This window comes from Alligator mississippiensis, chromosome 3, assembly GCF_030867095.1.
Source record: "Alligator mississippiensis isolate rAllMis1 chromosome 3, rAllMis1, whole genome shotgun sequence".
In the NCBI taxonomy this organism is placed as follows: Eukaryota; Metazoa; Chordata; order Crocodylia; family Alligatoridae; genus Alligator; species Alligator mississippiensis.
Genome location: NC_081826.1, coordinates 55,932,405 through 55,953,502, shown reverse-complemented (window position 1 = coordinate 55,953,502; position 21,098 = coordinate 55,932,405). Strand labels below are relative to the sequence as shown.

The following is a 21,098-nucleotide window of genomic DNA, read 5'->3' as shown; positions in this document are numbered from 1 at the left end:
GGGAATTGATTATTCCTCTCTATTCAGCACTGGTGAGGCCACATTTGACATACAGTGTTCAGTTTTGGGCCCCCCCACTGCAGCAAGGATATGGACAAGTTGGAAAGAGTCCAGCAGAGGGCAACCAAAATGGTTAGGGGGCTGGGGCACCTGTCTTATGAGGAGAGGCTGAGGGAACTCTTGAGGACTTAGACTTCAGGAAGGCCTTTAAACTTCAGGAAGGCCTTCGATACAGTATCCCACCCCATGCTGGTGAACAAGTTAAGAAGCTGTGACTTGGATGACTACACAGTCCGGTGAGTGGCTAATTGGCTAGAGGGTCGCACCTACAGAGTCGTGGTGGATGGGTCAGTTTCGACCTGGAAGGGTGTGGGCAGTGGGGTCCTGCAGGGCTCAGTCCTTGGACTGATACTCTTTAATGTCTTCATCAGTGACTTGGACGAGGGAGTGAAGTGTACTCTGTCCAAGTTTGCAGATGACACAAAGCTATGGGGAGAAGTGGACACGCCGGAGGGCAGGGAACAGCTTCAAGCAGACCTGGACAGGTTGGACAAGTGGGCAGAAAACAACAGAATGCAGTTCAACAAGGAGAAATGCAAAGTGCTGCACCTAGGGAGGAAAAATGTCCAGCACACCTACAGCCTAGGGAATGACCTGCTGGGTAGCATGGAAATGGAAAGGGATCTTGGAGTCCTAGTGGACTCCAAGATGAACATGAGTCGGCAGTGTGACGAAGCCATCAGAAAAGCCAATGGCACTTTATCGTGCATCAGCAGATGCATGACGAATAGATCCAAGGAGGTGATACTTCCCCTGTATCGGGCGCTGGTCAGACCGCAGTTGGAGTACTGCATGCAATTCTGGGCGCCGCACTTTAAAAGGGATGAGGAAAACCTGGAGAGGGTCCAGAGAAGGGCCACTCGTATGGTTAAGGGCTTGCAGACCAAGCCCTACGAGGAGAGACTAGAGAACCTGGACCTTTTCAGCCTCTGCAAGAGAAGGTTGAGAGGCGACCTTGTGGCTGCCTATAAGTTCATCACGGGGGCACAGAAGGGAATTGGTGAGGTTTTATTCACCAAGGCGCCCCTGTGGGTTACAAGAAATAATGGCGACAAGCTAGCAGAGAGCAGATTTAGATTGGACATTAGGAAGAACTTTTTCACAGTTAGAGTGGCCAAAGTCTGGAACGGGCTCCCAAGGGAGGTGGTGCTCTCCCCTACCCTGGGGGGTCTTCAAGAGGAGGTTGGATATGCATCTAGCTGGGGTCATCTAGACCCAGCACTCTTTCCTGCCTATGCAGGGGGTCGGACTCGATGATCTATTGAGGTCCCTTCTGACCCTAACGTCTATGAATCTATGAACTGGGGTTATTTAGTCTACTGAAATGAAGATTGAGGGGGGATTTAATAGCAACCTTCAACTACCCAAGTGGGGGTTGAAAGAGGATGGAGCTAGATTGGTTTTAGTGGTGGCAGATGACAGAACAAGGAGCAAGGGTTTCAAGTTGCAGCAAGGGAAGTTCAGGTTAAATATTAGGAACAACTTGTTCACTAGGAGCGTAGTGAAACACTGGAACAAGTTAGCCAAAAGGAGGATTGTGGACTCTCCATCCTTGGAGGTTTTTAAGACCCAGCTACACAAAGCCTTAGCTGGGATGATCTAATTGGGGATGATCCTGCTTTGAGCAAGGGGTCTAAATGACCTCCTGAGGTTCCTTCCAACACTAATTTTTTTATGAATCCATGAATAAGTGTTTTATCTGAATATGCCAATTTACTAGTCAATCTAAATCACTCTGTATGTCAAAGTCACCTGGGGCCCTGAGCCAAATCCAGTCTGTGGGGCTCCTTATGGGTCAGATCCAACCTGGGATATAATGGCTGCCACAATGGCCAACCTGGTGGCAGCAAAGCAGGGTCCTGTCTCCATCATTGTTTGCCACACTGTCAATCTTTATGTCATCTGCAATCTGGTTGGCTTGTTAAGAAATGCTGACTGGTTTTAATGACAGCTGTATCTTGTGTTAAGTCCATATCAACTTTTCCATTATTTTCTCCATTAATGATGACAAGCTTGCCAGCCTGAATCACCTACTTGCCCTTTAATGGTACAGTGTTAACAGTCTTCCAGTTTTCTTGACTCTCTGGTATTCCAAGACTTACTAAAAATTAATATCAGTCATGCAAAGATAGAGAAATTCTTCATCCAACTCTTTACTAGACTATTAGGTGTAAATTATCTAAGCCTGGGAGGATAACTACCCAAATAAGAGAGAGGTAGTTAGCTGGTCTGGTCTGAAGTTAGGCAGAAGGCAGAATGTATGGGATTTTATACATTAACTTATTCAGTGAGATGTGAGCTTTTGTAGGCTACAGGCTACTTCATCAGATTCTACAAATGCACTTGCAGAGAAAAGGGGTACTGAATAAAAAGGAATTAGGCCATAACAACGCAAAGGATAGGGCAAAGGGAAGCAAGCAAATGAACACCAGATGTTATCATTTGTGTTGTTCGGTCCAGTCACAATTTGGTTTGTGGATGAGGCTGGATCTATGTTGATCTGGGGGTCCTTTATTTGCTCTACCAATATTATATATAGCATCACCAATTCCGGAAAGACACAAAAGTCTGTGGCAGAATACTTTAACCACCCTGCATATTCCATCACTGACCTAACTCTTCTTGAACAACAAAACTTTAAAAACCTACTTGAACTCAAAATTGCAGAACAAGAAATCATCCACACACTGGATTGTGTTAAGTATGGTCTCAACAGAGATCATGGATTCTTATCGCCTTCCCTGCACTACCTTTTATAACCCCTAACTATTTGGGGTATTTTTTCTTGATCCCTTCGACTCACCTTCACCTCCGTCAGCAGTGCCCCGCCTCCTTTTTCTCCCCCTTTTCCTATCCTTTCTATCTAAATCATTCCTTTCTGTTCAGTACCCATGATCTCTGCAAGTCCATTCATAGCATCTGACAAAGTAGGCTATAGCCTACAGAAGCTCATACCTCTGTGAACAAGTTAGTTTATATGGTGCCACACTGATCTACTTTCTACTCAACCAAGAATACAATAATAATGTTAGGTGGAAAAACAGCCTGAGGTATCAAGGGAGATACCATTAAATACTTTAACTGGGAAGTCAGACTGCCTTACTTCAATTTCCAACTTGGTTTGGTTTTGGACCTCCAGCTCCCATAGGATGATCACTATGCAATAGTGATCCAGAATGCTAGTAAAAAGTTTTTGTATCTACTTAAAGAAATTGAAATCTTTTCTTTTAGATTTGTTCAGGTAGCTTTTGTCCATGACTTCATCATTTGCACTTGAGATGGTAGCACTATACTCCTACATAAAGCTTTTCTAGCCTTACTCTATTCAGATACTGAAACCTGTAGAGTGCTACAACCTGCTAATTAAATAATACATGCCGCTGAGAGCTTACAGCTGCAGTGCTCTAAAATCTGTACTGCCTACTTCTTTGTCTGTGGGTGATGATGGACTCCTACTTTCCTATCTAAGAGATTGCCTCAGTTCCTCATACGTGAAATAGGGATATGTTTACTTACCCTATATAAAAGATAAGTATTGTATGTTGATTTATTTATTTTCTCATTGTCAAACAGGATTCTCTGTTATCCAACCTAAAATTTTCTTTCTTAGTTTAATCCTATTACTTCTAGTTAAATCCCTGTTTACCACACTGAATAATTCTTCTCCTGCCTTGGATTTACACTGGGTATTTACAGACAGTTATCATACCTCCTCACCTTAGCCTCCCAGTTAGCTATGGTATGATGCACATATTTCACCTTTTAAATTTTAATTCCCATATTCATCATTCCAGTCCCTGATAATTTGTTATTTCTGAAATCCTTCCAGTTGGCAGTGTCTTTTTAGTAGTGATAAATCTGTTAAATTACACACAGTATCACACCTGATCATTCCAGAAGCCACATAATATACCTTAGAAGCTAATAGAAAGTATTGTAGTAGGCCCAAAGGAAAAAAAAAAACCCAAAACTATATTTTTCCTTAGTCTATCATGTGATTCCTAGTAAAATAATTCCACACAAAATTCCACTAGCTCTTTTTTGCAGACCATTCTCATTGTCAACTCCATGTCTGCTTGGACTGTTTGTTATGGTTAATTTAGTTATAATTATTTAATAGTTGAATTACTATAGCACATGGAATCCACAATCAGGGACTGAGCTCCAATTAGGGTAGATGCTAGATCAAAAGGCCCCAAACAGCTTACTATCTAAGTCTAAAACAGGAAACAACAGATAGATGCAGATCGACAGGGAAGCACATTGAAACAAAACCAACTAGTAGCGTGATAAGCTGTGGTCCCAGGCTCCACCAGTTCCTGATGACTTTCAGCATCATGACTCATTTCATTTTCTATGTTTCTAATCTCCCAAATTATTTCTCAATGATTCTCTGTCCTGACTGGTCCTTGTATTTTCATTTCTCTTTCCTTGTTTCTTTCATCTGTATTCCATTGGACAACTTCACGAATTCTAACAATATTTCATAACTAAAAGAGTTTTGAAAGAAGTGGTTGCAGTAAATCCAGAGTACTTTTTTTATTCCTTAGATACCATGTGCATTTCAATATTTCAATATTTTGGGAAATGAGATAGTAAAGTTCCTTCTGAAGGGAAGTTTCCAATGGTTGAATTAAGTATGAGGGCAGAACATTGATAGAATGAATGGCTTAATGATAGAGTGAACTCTTATCCCAGAAAATTATCACAACCAAATTAAGTAGTGCCCATGTCACAATCAAATAAAACCATTCAAAACAGTTTTTTTCTGCACTAGGTTAACTAAGGGTTAACAATAATGATAGTAACCACTTTTTTTTTTGCTGCGCATGTCAAAAAAAAAATTATTACTGCGCCACTAACAAAAATAAAACAGCCTTCTGTGCTATACATAAATCATTATAACTGGTCAAAAAAAACAGGGAGTAACCCTATGATAACACCCTAGCGAAGACCGCTAGATAATTGGCAATTCTAATTAAATTTATGACGTGACAAAAAGCAATTGGCTATTACACAAATAAAACCCGTCTTCACTTCCGTAAAGAACGGGAGACCTCCGCGCACACACCTAAAAAAACCTCTAAACGTATGTGTGAGAATAACTGACAAATTAATCGCTTGTCAGTCTCCCCCGTCTCGACCTTATCAGACATAAATCAACGACCTGCCGGCCTGATTTTTTCTCCGTTTATCTGCCCGACCAACAAACTCTTATGCAGACCGACCTATAACCTACGAACCTTAAGCTATAACTAACCAAATATCTCTGACCTCCGCTATTCACCACCTTGACGGCGTGAGTAAATAATCTTGCTTTACAACCAATAAGCGTCCGCCTAATTAATTCCACTCCAAGCGTCACAAATACCCGCCTAATGGCCTTCTAAGGCGACGGACCCTTAACTGCCCGGGTGGGAGTCAGGGACAGCTGCTGGCCGGCTGCCCTGGGTCCCGACATGGCGTCACGAACAGGATTAAGGGGAAATGTGATAAAATAAAAATTAATTAAAAACTGCCCCTGGTGTAGTGGGGGGCACCACATAGATAATACAGATAAATTATAAACCCACATCGCTTATCACCAAGCGAGTGGAGCGGAGACAGGGTGCGTCAGTGACTACTTCTTGCTAAGAGGAGAGTTAAAAAGGAGTGGGGAGACTCCGAGTGAGACAAAAAAAAGATGATTAACGTACCGCTCTGCGCAGTGTCACTCCTACTGCATAAAAATACAAACTTAAAAACCCAACTAACTACAGTCAGCAAAGCTGCTGCGAAAATGACAGCGTGCCAAAACCCTCCGTTGCCACCAAAAAATAACACCAAAAATAATATAAGCTGCCCGGAGGACCTAAAAAAGAAGGGCGGAGCCACAAAAAAACAGGCGGGACTCCACCCAGCTACCCCGCCCCAGGAGTTGACGTCGCTCCCAACTGCCCCACCTCCATACCACAGGGAGGGGGCAATGAACAAAAATCCGATCCTCCCACCAGACACAATAACAACTACAGCTGCCGCTCATCCTATAACAATAACCAAACAAATAACCAACCCAGAGGGTGCAACCACCACCACCACCCTTAATGTCATCAAAACATACATAGAGATTTATAAAAAAAAAAGACATCATCACCCTTCGCCTTCTCCTCAACCTGCTCGTTACTCAGCCAACAAAAAATCTTTTAAGTCAACTTCCACGACTACAAGCCCTTATAAAGTCAATAGGTACAAACCCAGCTAGCATATCAAGCCACCTTACTGCATACCCGGTCAGGCACCAAGGGCCAAGACATTCCCAATTCAACTCACAAAAAAAATCAAGACTGCCACCCCAGAGGACACCAAAAAAAAGAGCCATGTTTAGATTCCTCCTAAACCACTTCACGCTTACCAAACAACGGCTACATGTCCTAAAAGATGCGAAACAAAGACAAATAACACATATACTAGGCTACCAACCGTGACCGATACCACCAACTGGTCCAGGCCCCAAAAACACCCATGCCTAACAGCGCACTCCAAATAACACCACAGCCTGCCCCAACAAACAACTACTCGAAGGGGGCATCTATAAACTATTCCAACCACTACAACATTATGCTTATAGATATACAAAAGACAATTTTATTTTTTTTTAGTTTTCTTTGTTTGTTTGTCTGTTTGTTTGTTTTATTCCCTTATAGGCCCAGCGATGACAAAGAAACAATCTGTGACTGCCCGATCGCAAAAATCACCAAACACCAACCTACAGCACACCCGGGTCAACGCCACAATGGCTGCTTGCTCATATGTCACAAACAGGGTCGTCGCTCTATTCCTGCTGTTACCAACAGGTTCCTCGACAAACAGAGCTAACTTCAAAACCTCCAACTCGATCATAAACCTTCTGTCATTTTAGACCAAAGACATAACTAACAACTCATTTTATGGTTTTTCTTTTCCTGTTAATGATCTTATACATACTTGTTTTGTTTTGTTTTAAAGCCTGTTTGAGACTTTACTCAATAAAACCAAATCATAATATTTTAAATAAAAAACTCTAAATTATTTAAAAAACCCCAACATTGATAGTCTGAAGGTTTGGGGGATATCACAGAAAGGTAGGGTGTAGACAAAAACATTAATTAAAAAAACGTAAAAAAAAAATAAAAAGATGATGATGGAAGGGGGCAAACAGTCAAGGTTCTAAAAAAACCTATACATTAAAAAAAAAAAAAAGATTAAAAAAAAAGATAACAATAAAAAAAATAAAAAAGGCCGCTAATGACGACACAAAAAATTAGTGTTTTCAAAACTACGATTTAACTCAAATATAATAAGCCACAATTTTAAAAACCCTCCATATAGGGGGCATTAATCTAATACCTCACTCTCAATTACCTTAAAAAATTGAATTAAAAAAGATTACATAAAATCAAGGATAACAGTTTACTGCCCTTAAATTAATTCAAGTGTCAGCGTCTTTGATTAACTTATGTTTACCATGGATCAGAATAGCCATTGTTGTATTTGTGTGTTTTGGTTATTAAATTTTACAATATCTCAAAACAAAATTAACCACGTTTTTTACTTTTATTTACACCTGCTTACCAAACACTAACAATGATAAACAAAATGGTCTATACATAAACATAATGTGACTTGCTGTGCCATAGACAAAGAGACATATCACAACCAAATTAAGTAGTGCCCATGTCACAAACAAATAAAACCATTCAAAACAGTTTTTTTCTGCACTAGGTTAACTAAGGGTTAACAATAATGATAATAACCGCTTTTTTTTTGCTGCGCATGTCAAAAAAAAATTTATTACTGCGCCACTAACAAAAATAAAACTTAGCCTTCTGTGCTATATATAAATCATTACAACTAGTCAAAAAAAACAGGAAATAACCCTATGATAACACCCTAGCGAAGACCGCTAGATAATTGGTGATTCTAATTAAATTTATGACGTGACAAAAAGCAATTGGCTATTACACAAGTAAAACCCGTCTTCACTTCCGTAAAGAATGGGAGACCTCCGTGCACACACCTAAAAAAACCTCTAAATGTATGCGTGAGAATAACTGACAAATTAATCGCTTGTCAGTCTCCCCCGTCTCGACCTTATCAGACATAAATCAACGACCTGCCGGCCCGATTTTTTCTCCGTTTATCTGCCCGACCAACAAACTCTTATGCAGACCGACCTATAACCTACGAACCTTAAGCTATAACTAACCAAATATCTCTGACCTCCGCTATTCACCACCTTGACGGCGTGAGTAAATAATCTTACTTTACAACCAATAAGCATCCGCCTAATTAATTCCACTCCAAGCGTCACAAATACCCGCCTAATGGCCTTCTAAGGAGACGGACCCTTAACTGCCCGGGTGGGAGTCAGGGACAGCTGCTGGCCGGCTGCCCTGGGTCCCGACAAAAATAACCTCTTCTAAAATTGTTCATTCTATCTATCTATCTATCTATCTATCTATCTATCTATCTATCTATCTATCTATCTATCTATAGGGAAAATATTTTATAGGGATATTCTGTAGAATTCTAATTTGCAAGATTTTCATATCACCTGTAGTAACAGAAAGCCAAAGGCTCACCCTGTTAAGGGTGAAGGAGCAGCAGAGAGAGACTCAGGCAGGGAAAACTACTCATTATGCACTGCCAGAGAACAGGTACTCAGGGAGTTACCTGATGCAAGCACTTACCACAGAACTAGCTGTGCTGCAGTACCACCATGGGCTAGAGCCTCGCATGGAGACAAGATAGGAGCACTGAAGACACCAGCAGCAGTAAGTCACCCTGAATCTGAGCCAGCGAGCTGTATCAGGAAACAGCAGTGGCAGCTCAGGGAGACACCTGGGGCGTTTATACACATACTTTTTGGTCCTGTGACTCACTGGAGATCTGCCGCTTCATAGCAGACTCGATTAATCAAGTCTGCTCCTCATGCAAATTGATGTGTACTGTGCTGCATCACGTGCAGTTGTATGCACAGTGAAATGCGTGTTAGTGTACAGAAAATGATGGCAGTGTGCTTTTGAACTAAAGCACTTTCTATGTGTTTTAGTTCAAAAGCACGCTAACACTATTTTCTCAGTGCTGATGTGCATTTCGCCACTTATACAACTGTAAGTGTCTCAGTGCCGGGCACTTTGAAAGGCATCTGGTGCTGCGGCACTTATGTGTATAAAAATGCCCCTGATCAGCATGGGGCAGGGCCAGGGAGGTATGAAAACACAGGCCTGAGCCAGGCAGGTTAGTGTGGCCCTGGAAGCTGTTGAGGCAAACTCTCTTGAGCAAGGGGAATGCAGAGGCTCTCCCAGCTGGCCCTGGGGCTGGCTCGAAAGAAGGTGAACAGAGTATTGATCCCCACAGGGGAACAGTACCTGGGGTAAGAGGAAGCTTTGTCATGCAGGCAGGTAGCCATTGTTTATTTTTGGGCTCAGAGGGGTTTAGTTTGTATTTGCCAGATGACCTACTCCTTGGTTACAGTGTCAACTAGTGGTTTGGGAATGGCTGAAAGGGGAGTGAGAAGATGCCACAGTGGGGGTCCCTAAGGGGTGCCTGGGGGTATAACCCATAGTGGGGTGCCAAGCACACAACAGTTTAGAGCCCTTGATTCGGGCCTTAGGCCTGAGAGGGAGTTTAAAGCGCAAGGAAAAAAAGTAAGAAAGGCTGAAACCTAGCTTGGGCAAGACCTGAGTAAGGGCCATGGGACCCAGTGCCCAGGAGGGAGGAGCCAGGGCCTGGGGGTCCTGTGCACAAAAAGGATGGAGACAAGGGCCAGGGGGCCCAGAAGTCTAAGCAGACTCAGCAAGTGAATTGTCCAGGACAGGGCAAAGACAAAGCCAGATTAGGCTGTCAAAGTCTGAAACCCAGAAGTGGGCCTAGGCTAAGAGAACCAGCAATAGAAAAGGGAATGAGGCTGGGAAGGCTGAGACCCTGACAGGGTATAGAGGCCTGAGGTGGCCTGCTACTGGGTTGGGGCCAAGTGCCCACCAAGATCATTAATTGTTAACACCTGTGAGGCCTGGGCATGGCTGTAGAGGAGGTCAGAGGCCATGATTACCCCTTACAGCTAACAGGTGCCCTGGGACAACCAGCTGGCATCTGGAGGAACTGGGGCTTGCTCTAGGGTCCATTAGGCAGCCTCCCTTCTAATCAAACAATTACATCAAGGCATGGCAGACAAGCAGGAAGGGATGGGCACCCTAGAGCTGGAGCTGGGTAAGGGTTGCATGGCCACTGGGGGGGTGACACAGTCACCCCCAGAACCCAAGCAGGGCTATACCTGTTTACAAATGACATTTCTGTTATGTTGCATTTAAGAGAAATAACATGTTTGAAAAACTTGCCCTGGATTTCTCATGAGACTATATACTATAGCAAGTACTTTTATAGAGTTTAAAAGATACTTACATAGTTTTTTCCCATCAACCTTTTTTACCTGATGCACCCATTTAGTTATTCATGGGTCACTAGTAGTATTTTTAATATTATTACCATTTAAAAAAAAATAAAGCAGTATTTCAGCCTGTTGGTTTTTCTATTGCACAATGAAAGCACATTAATTTTCATTTGAGCATACATCTTTTTTGGGTGTGTGCAGCGTGTTTAGGCTTTTTTTAACTGAATGGTTTTCTGTGTTCCTCTAAATTTAGGTTATAGTAATAGTGATCTGTTCTATAAGCAAAATACCTTATTAATCTCACTATAGCATAAGGTACATGCTTTAGTGAAAGCTAGATCAAAGCAATATATTTCTATTAACTAGACATTTCCACTAAAGGTAAGTCAGTTCCTGCTCCCAGGAGGATTTCTGAACATAGTTTAGAAAGGAAAATTTGAAATGTTGCTCTGTTTGAACTAGAATAAGAATGCATCTAGTGTAAACACAATAGGAATTTTCTCTTGTGTTTCTTAGAATTGCAGTATGGGTTTTGTAGAGTGATATGTAGAGCTCTCCGCATGGTGTTATAATTGAAACATTGTTGCATGTTACAAGATTCAGTTTTTGATCTCCTCTTCATAATAGTCACTCTTTAATCTTTTTCTCTCTGTTGCCTCATTTTGCTTTCTCAGTGTATTACGCATGCTGAATACCATTATTGCTTTTGGTTATTAACTAGGGATGGATTTGGAAAAAGTAATTTTGTGCTGGCTTCATGTAGCAGAATAAGCTGTCAAACATCATACCAGGTGACAGTGTGATGTCCTTCTGTGGAGCTGCAGCACAGTGTGTGTTATAGCTGGAAGGTTATAGGTAATCAGAGAGGATTACCAACGGCAGCTTTATTAAATATCTGTGGAGGTCTACTGTGGGTATGACCAGATAATATGAGCTTCTAGTATGAAAACAGGAAATTATTAATAAACTGGATTGGCTGTTCTGAATGCCCTTGCAAAAGTTTATCTAATTTTATTTTCTAGGGAGATGAATGTCAAGTATTAGATTTATTATTACTTAAGGTGTAGGCCTTTTATGCTTTGAAGTGATTCCCTTTTAATTTGTTATATTTCCCTGGATGTTTGATGATATTAACATTGTTTAAACCAGAATGTTTCTGTTCTCATTTTCTGGTAAGTAAATTTTGACAGTTCAAAATACACTGTTTTATGTACTACTTTTTTTTTTTGAAACTGTATAATACAATTCAATATTGGTTGAAAACAGCATTAATTCTTTTTGCCCAGTATGTGTTGTATGTATTTAAAAGCATGTTTTTATTTTTTACCTTAGCTGTTTCTGCTACTTCTCTTTTATATATTTTTCCTATAAATTAAAATCATATTAACCCAACACTTTGCCACCAAAACTAACATTTCTTAAGTAGAAATTTAGGTTTGCTTGTTTTAAATTACTGAAACAGTTCTGCACAGAACTGTAAATTAGGCTTAAGAGTTTGAAGAAATCATATAGTCAATTTAGATGCACCTTTATCTCTTCAGAAAGATTAAAAATGTAGCACCTTAGGTTTAGCACTGTGAAGTTTGACAAGCATTGAAACAAAAAAGGAAGTGTAAATTTTACTAATCAAAACATCTGTACTATGCAGCCATTTACATTTTCCTATCAAGACATGAGAGAAATGTTAATTTTAGACGACTCTTTTTATGACCTATAATTACTGTCATTAAGAAAGCTCTGGAGACTTACAGGGAGCTTTGACTGAAATACAGTTTGACATGTTCTATAATTAATGCTGAATTAACGTGCTACAGTATGTGCCTCAGAAGAAAAAGGTTTCTTTTTACTCAAAGAGAAGTCAAAGAAATTGTATTATAGTAATGCCTGCTAGCTCTGCTATATTTAAAGTTATGTCAGTGTTTCCTGTATAAAGCCCATTTTCAGTAGTTTATCATTCAGCTATAAAGGGATATGTTGGACATAGACACTAAATGTACAAGATCTCAACCCATAGCACTTGTTTGTAAGGTACATATGTATTTATTTATTTTGCAGATTTATTGAAATATTGGTTTGATAACATTCAGGTTAATCAGGTGAACAAAACATAGATTTTATTGTTACAAGTTCATTTAACTTTTTTGAACTTTCTACCAACAAAAATATTTTTCCTAAACAAACTTACAATTTAGTGCTTAATATAACCGTATCACTTTAATAGATATGAGAGGCAGCTGGGAGTAAAAGAATCCTTTGAGAGTTTTGGTTGTAAAACGTATTTTTAAAAATTAATTAATGCATTATGTTACTGAAGCATTCAGGTTATGATTTAACTAATTTTCTTAATGCATTCTTATCTATGAAGTCATATAGACTTCGTAGATTACAGCCATTTCCCTGATCTAATGACGGGCTTCCCTGAGAGAGATTTATTTTCTAATTTTAATAACAATGTCCACAAATTCCCTTTTAAAACAACAAACAAAAATGATAAACATCTCACATTTTAAGGGCTTAGCCTTCTGATGCACCCAACTAGTCCTTGTGTAAACAGACCCATTGATTTAATGAGACTAATACTATAAGGGTAAGATTCAGCCATATGTTTATAATATGAACCGTTACCAAAACAAAAATTTAATTACCTTTTTTCCAGATTGATCATAGTAAACATGACACATTAGCAAAAGCACGTTTTTTTTTTTCTTTAAAGTCCTCAGTAAGCTTCAAGAAGAAAGCAGCATTTATATGAATAACAATATAATTGACAATAACGTTAGTCAGGACAGATATTTTTAAATGATACCAGCCTTTCTGGTTCCAGTCACTAGCTCCCAACTTGGGTTAATGACCTGAAGCCTCAAGGTTGTATTGTAGTGTGCCTATTGTATGTGTATATGTCTGTTATCCACATAAATGTCTCTTCTGTTAAATCAGGGCTGTCAAAACTCACCCAGCCTCTGGGTCACATCTAGGCCACACAGCTCCTCCCAGGCTGGATCCATGGGTCCATCAGTAACTAAGGCAGGAACAAGTATTGGTGGTGGTGGTAGCAGTGGGTGTCTAGTGGCCACAGGAAAAGTGAGGGCTGTATCTGCATGGTCATGTTCATTGGGACCCAGGGGCCCCAAATTTGGTAGCAGAGCTCAGCCCTGCACCCAGCTTCCAGTAGCTTGCCAGTAAACTGGATAAATGAAATAGCTCTGTGGGCTGGATCTAGCGCACGGGCCATAGGATTGACATCTTTGGGGTAAACAATTAAGAACATATTTAATTTTAAGTCATATATTTGCCCAGCAGCATATTGTAGCAGTGAGTTCCGCAGTTTAAAATTTGTAATAATTACAAGTATAATACAATTTTTAAACCGTGAAACTCATTGCCACAATATGCTGCTGCTGTGTGTGTGTGTGTGGGGGGGGGGGGGGGGGTCATTCATCGATTTTAAAACTATTATCTTTAAATTTCAAGGGGTGGTCCTTTATTCTTTTATTGTGAGTGGAAACAGAGCCTAAAATTCATCATGCCAAACAATACTTTATTTACATCCCTCACATCACCTGTGATTAACCTCTTCCTTAAATTAAACAGTTCTCACCCTTAATTTTCTATACTTGTCAAAATCTTTCCATGTTTCTAGTCATATTTTTTTTATCTTCTCTGGACCTTATTTTTATTTCTTTTTAAAATGGAGTAATTAAAGCTGACCATAGTGTTCCAAGGGAGGGTACACAATTAATTATTGTAACATCTGCACGCTATTTTCTATTATATTTCTTTCTTAATACACCTTATAATTTAGATCAACTATTAAGCAAGTGTAAGCCAATGTTGCTCCAGTGAAGTAAATTAAACTTTGTTGATTTATACCAATTAAGGATCTGGCTTTCATTTTTTTTTTTTTAATCTTGGCTACACAGTGGGTGTGTCTATACATACAATTAATCTACCTGAATTTTTGTTGTGGAAAATGCAGGTACATTAAATTGTGCCCCTGCACACATCTGAACATGTGCCCATCGGGAATAAATTTGCTTCTGACAGGAGCGGTTCAATCCAGGGCTACTCCTGCCTTGCTCCATCCCCCTGCAGCATCCAAGGTGAGCTCTAGGCTCCCTCGGGTGACAGCCCTGGCCTGGCAGGGGACACAGGGGCTGGTTTATGGGGTAGGGAGGGCTGTCTCAGCTGCCAGGCAGCTGCCTCCTAGCCACATGGAGATTGGGGTGGGTCGCAGTCTTCACATGGCTGGCAAACAGTGTCCCACTGAGCTGGGACAGCTCTCCTTGCCCCCTGTGGCTCCCTGTTGCCTAGGCTGACCAGGAGCAATTTGATTCCAGTCAGTGCCTATATGTGCACTTCAGCAAATTAGTTTAAAGCACTGATTTCAGGGACCTGTATCTACAGGTGCTAGAGAATGGCACATTACACTAATTTACTGAGCAGTAATTGCTGCACTTGTGTGGCTGGTGATGCTTTACTGTGCATTAGATTAATCTAATGTACAGTAAAGTGCCTCGTGTAAATACACCTACTATTGGACAAATATTTTCTATGACTTGCCTAAAGTGACACCCACCTGCTTTCTTTGAGAGGCTGTAGTTTAGATAGAGCCCCAAAATGTCAAAGGAGATTGAAGTATAGTTCCATCATGCAAAACCTTCCACCTGTCTACACAGAAAGTCATCTGACCATTTTTGGTTTAGTTTTGCTCTGGAGGTCTTCAGGGTTTTCTGTGACTAGACTCACAAATATATGTTTTATAATCTGCCACCTCACTGTAAACACCTTTTCTATATCATTAATGCATTAAATGAAACCAGTCTTACTGATGATCCATGGGAACAGCCCGTTATTGAACTCCTTCCTTGGTGAAAAGAGAACATTTATTCTCAGTTGTTTTGCTGACCTCTTACCCAATACCTAATCCATGTCAAAACTTCTCCTCACCTGTGACACTTTAGATTCATTAATATCCTTTTTGTGACAGACTTTATCAAAGACTTTTTGGAAGTTCAAATAAATTATATCAACTAGTTCTTCTTTTATCTACTATTTTCTTCATGCCCTCAAAGAATGGTAATTGACTGAATAAGAACATTTTCCAGTACAGAAGCTTGTGCTGGTTTGTCCTTATCATATCTTGCTCATCTAGGTGTTTTTAACTTTTTAATTATAATTTCAACTAATTTACATAGCATTGTCAAAAGGCTCCCTGTTTTGTAATTTGCAGGATTATCCCAAAGCTTTTGTGGAACTTTTTAAAAAGCTTTCAGTAGATGGAAATGGTAAAGTTGTTAATGATACAGAAAAGACAAAATTATTCAATAAATAAATTTGGAAAGAAATAGAATGAAGAAATGCTTTCTAATCCATCAGTATCTCTCAGGAAAAAATAAGCATTTCAAAATCAACAGGCCTAGTTAATTTGTTCCTGAGAATTCAAAAAAAAACTGACTTGGAACTCTCAGTACTAATGTTAATTTTTAATAAATCTTGGAATATCCAAGAAATTCCACAAATCTGGAAGATTGCTAGTATTGTACCAATTTTCAAAATGGGCAGATGACTGGTTAACTGTAGGTTAATTGGCTTGACCTTAGTCCCAGCTGCAATAATGACAAATTGATACAGATTAAATTAATAAAGAACTAAAGGAGAGATTTTTAATTAATGCTAGTCAACCTCTTATATGTCAAGCAAACCTGTTTATGGTTTGATTAGTAAAGGTAAAAATGCAGATATATTTGCACTTTTATAAGATGGCTTACATAGCTCAACATATTCTGATTTAAAAAGTGGCATTCTAATATACTAATGAAGCATGGATTAAAGGGATTAAGAGATGACTAAATGACATATTTGGAAAAAAAGGAGTCATCAATAAGGAAATATCATCAAATAAGAATGTTTCTAATTGGGTTCTGTGGGGATTAGTACAAGGCTTGACATTGTTCAACCTTTACATTAATGATCTAGAAGTAAATATAAAATCTCTTCAGATAAAATTTACAAATGGTACTAGGACTGGTACAGTGGTAAATGATATTATGTAAAAGATGGTTATATAGAGCCATCTGAATCAATTAGTACTGGTATATTTAAATATTGTGTATTCAAAGACCGCTAAATACAAAGTTATACATTGGGAAACAAAGAATGAAGGCCTTATCTCCAGAATGAGGAATGGGTCCTTGAAAGCAGTGATTCTGATAAGTAGTTACAGTGGGAAAGCAACTCAATATGATATGCCCATGCAATGTTCTGCCAAAAAATGCCTAAAAGGCAGCCTCAAATTATAAGAAACAAAATTAATGCCTAGGAACAGTGGTTAATTTGACCATTTTTTCTGGTGTCCATGTAGGAAAAAAAATGTTGAGAATTTGAAAAGCATGGAGAAGAGAACCAGAAAAATGCTTTGCAGGCTGAAGTAAATGCCTGACAGTGACAGACTTAAACAGTTCAATCTGTTTAGTTTATCAATAGGAAGACTGAGAAATGACCTGATTTCAGTATATAAGTAGTGTACTTTCATGGGGGCAGGGAGTGGGGGGAACATAGTAAAAAAACAGAGTCTTAAACTGACACGTTCAAGTTAGAAAACAAGCAAATTTTACAAAAAAGGATGACTATCTATGCAATAATCTCTTGTCTTCAAATCAAGACTGAATGCCTTTTTGGAAGATATGTCTTAATCAAACACAAATTATTGGCCTTAATTAAAAGATAACTGTGTGAAATACAAGAGCCTCTTTAACTATTTTGTAAGCATGAAAATAACAATATTTTACCAAAAACAATCCAATCCACAGCCACAGTTGTTTAGAACAACTTGGGTACTTTAGACCTCTTTCTGTGTGTGATACAACAGCAGATCCAATAAGATGCTTTAGCTTTAAGAGCTTGTTGGTTCAAGCCTAATGAGGCTTGATACAGGGCATTTTTAGAGAAGGTTCCTCAACTAGAATTTGTATTTCCCCTGGTATGCCAGTAACTAAATTTGACATTCAGGCCCTACTGCTTATTTTATCTGTCTTTCAGGGTTTTTCAGAGAGATTGGCTATTGCATATTCTAGTCCTAATTTTCCTATGTACACAGTTTGATAGGACTCAACCCAACTCCTATGAAACCTATAAGAAAAATCCCTTTGGCTTCAGCAGTGTGGAATCAGAAAGAAAAATCAGACTCTAGCTTTAGCCTGCTTTGCTTTATATAAGTTCTTGTGAAACACTTAGTGGTCTATTCCCAACCCTTATTGTGGTACAGGAAAGCCTCAGTACCCCTTGGCGGGGGGTTGTAACTCGTTAAACTTAGTTTGTTAACAGTACTGTATCCAAGTTTTCAAACAGTAAACACATGCTACACAAATGCCGAGTGCTATTGTAGCATCATCCAGGTCTTATTACCTAGCTTATGTTGAAGTAACAGCTGACTGCTCCATGAGGTAATAGGATCAGAGAGTAGTGGGGAGATTGGGACCAACAATCAGCCCTTTGTTGGTCAAAATGCCCCCATAGCACCCAAATGGGTTTGAGACAGCTGATTCAGTCCCAGCCCTCCCACTGTACCAGAGGGGGTTCAAGGCTCCAGTAACCAAGGGAGGGCTGGGACTGACAATCATCTGTTTGTCAATTAAAGCCTGGCACTACAGTGCTGTAGGACAGCTGGGACTTTGCCCTTCTGTGCCTCTGTACTAGGTCCTGGGACCTGTGTTGCTCTCCACCTCCACACTGGGTCCTGGGACCTGACACAGAGGCAAGGAGCACTACAGAACCTGGATTCTGCCACTTCCTGCCTTTGGGCTGGGCCCATGTCTGGCTGCAGAGGTGGTGGTGCGGGATCCAGTGCAGAGGTAGGGAGTGATGTGACTGGGTCCTGGATCCCACGGTGAGTCCAAGGGCTCAGCATGGAGTTAGGGAGTAGCACAGGACCAGTCCAGTGGGTCCATGGACCAAGATAAAAAATCAGCTGATTTTTCAGTCTCAGCCCTGGGATGGCACTGTAACCAGTTCAAGACTCCAGTATGTGCTATGGTGTGTATTCAGTTCATAGTAAGCATTAACATGTGACTGCTCAGTCAACTCTGGGTAGTATTAACACTTACTATGATCTAAATATAACATGTACTAAGTGTCCCCGGTGTAACGAGACCCTTAGACTGTTGAGTAGCAGTTGCAGGAACAACACAGACATGTGTTCACACCTCAGTTATGTGAGCTTTATCAATGTAGCGGACAATTCATTGAGGAGAAGATAATGAGGGCTGGAGAAAGAAGAAAAAGTGATTTTCAGGAGGGAACTATGGAAAGGAACCTGGCACAGATAGGTATCAGTTACAGTCCTGTGGGGAGAAGGAAAGGAGGAATAATAAGAAAGGGATCATTTGGTGTAAGAAAGGAAAAATTTGCAGCATGAAATAACAAATAAATATAGGCAAGAATCAAGCAGCTTTATATTACAAAAGGAGAAAAAATGATATATAAAACCATTAGTAATGAAAATAGATTATCAAGAAAAATAGACAATAGCTTAACATCACTAACTTTTATAATAGCAGCAATAAAAATAATAGAGATTAATAGAATTTAATAGGCTAGGGTTTAAGGAACAATGATATAGACCAACAAACAATCATGAAAATAAATTAAAATTAACTTTAGCAAATTGCACTTGGGCTACCTCTTTTCTCTTTTCTCTTTTCTTTTCTAAGTTCTGTGTTTTGTGTGTTTGGGCCTTGATCTTTCGAAAGAAACACAAGAACAAACAAAGAACCAAAAGAAATTAAAAAAAGATAACATTTTAATGTTTTTATAGAAAATGATCATTTGCAAAATGTTGCACTGTGTGTGCATGTTTCCAGAATGGGAATTTCTCCAAAACCATGAAGCACCTACTTGACTTTTTAAAGAACAATAAATCAGTACATTGCTATGCAAAAGTTATTGTTACTAGTGACCCTATCTATGAAAGCAGATTAATTGAGTCTGCTCCAACATAGCATCTGCACATGTCTACAGGCACCCTTTAAGAAGATGCAGTGGTAGGAGTGCAGACTACCCTTAATTAAAAGGGTAAAACCCCTGTGCAGAGCTGGGGAAGGCACATGACCAAAAAGGGAGTGGGGTTTCCAGGCATAGAAGCTCAGGGCCTGAGACAGAGTGGGCAATCAGACTCTGCAGGCTGCAAAGAGAGGAGCTTCCCCAGTGCCAGGGATAGCCAAGCTACCCACAAGAGTGAGAGTGGGCCTAGCCCTGGGAATTATAGTTTGTGGTAGGATATTGATGTAAAGTGGGGATAAACATTGTAGTGGCAGTTTGCTTATATTTTAGTTGTGCTATTGTATGTTTTTTGTTTTGTTTGTTGAATGACTGGAGGACTGGGAGTGGCCGTAGGGGCAGAAAGGTTCATGAGCAGGGAACCTGGCAAGCACCCTCCACTGTGAGGCTGAGGCCCAGAGAGCCAGGGCCCAAATCAGTGGACCTGGGCTGAGGGGCCTCAGCTAGAGGGAAAAGGAGCTGAGGAAAAACAGGCTAAAGCCTGGGCAATAGTTTGGGTCCAGGGAGCTCAGCATTAATCCAGAGCAAAAAGGGAGAACAAGAAGGAGAGACACTTTGGCATGTTGGGGTCTGAACTCCAAGCCAAACAGGCCAGGGTGAGCCAATGGAGTAGCAAAAATGGACTAGGAAGAGCACCTAGAGTTCACCAGCTTCAAAGGGCAGCCTCCCCTCTTCATTTACAACATCAAGGCATGGCAGGAGAGACATCAGACCCTGAAAGCTGGGAGTGAAGACTGGGCAGGACTAAGGGAGTGCTGTAGCAACCCTAGTGTGAATCCAGTCACAGGTTTCAAAAGAAAATGTGAAAGAAAGAGACTGCATTGTAAGATTGGATGAAAAGAGATTAATTGATTTGGGAGCCTTCAGCTGTGAGCTGACTTAATCCCTCCCTGATACCACTCCTACAACATGCAGAGTTTATTTCCATATTTCTCCTTTCAGAGTTCCTTAAAACCGTAAAAAGCCAGTCAGATTCTTCAAATAAAATGGAGGATCATAGACTGTTAATTTTTTAACAAAGTACAAACATGAATCCAGTTATTTTTCATTTTTATGCAAAAGTCAAGGATTTTCTTAAACCAACTGTATAACTGGGATAGTAAAGATTGTGTTATAATAATATTTGCATAGTGGGGAGGATAAATGCAGTTAAACATGGATGTACTAGATTATTGACACTTTTAGGTATTAGAGGTTTGGGAAGTTAGATATATTAGTGAACTGGATGAGAAGAAGTTTTCACATTTTATCACTGTGAAATTAGCTATAGCTTTTTATTCCAAAATAAATGGCAGCACTCTAGCTGAGCACAAGAATAATGGTGGTTAAAAAAAAGATTTGCCCTGTCCTTATTCTGTAATACCTGGTATGAAAACTATTCAGAAGCCAACTTTCTTCTTACAGATCACAGCATTTTTTCCTCTTTACCAATCTGATTATCAGTTCAATTTTCTTTTCATTTCAATCCCTTTTTTGCCTTATGTTCAATCAAACCAGCCTCTGAGAAGCATATAAGATACATACAAAAATGCCACCCCTCAATCTCTTTATCAGCTTGTTTTAGAGATTTAAC

General features: G+C 39.9%; 1 protein-coding gene across 3 annotated transcripts in view; it reads left to right on the top strand.

Annotated features, from left to right (window-relative positions):
• LOC109285970 (uncharacterized) overlaps window positions 1–21,098 on the top strand; it is a 131,115-nt gene that overhangs the window by 74,875 nt on the left and 35,142 nt on the right. The window lies entirely within an intron of this gene.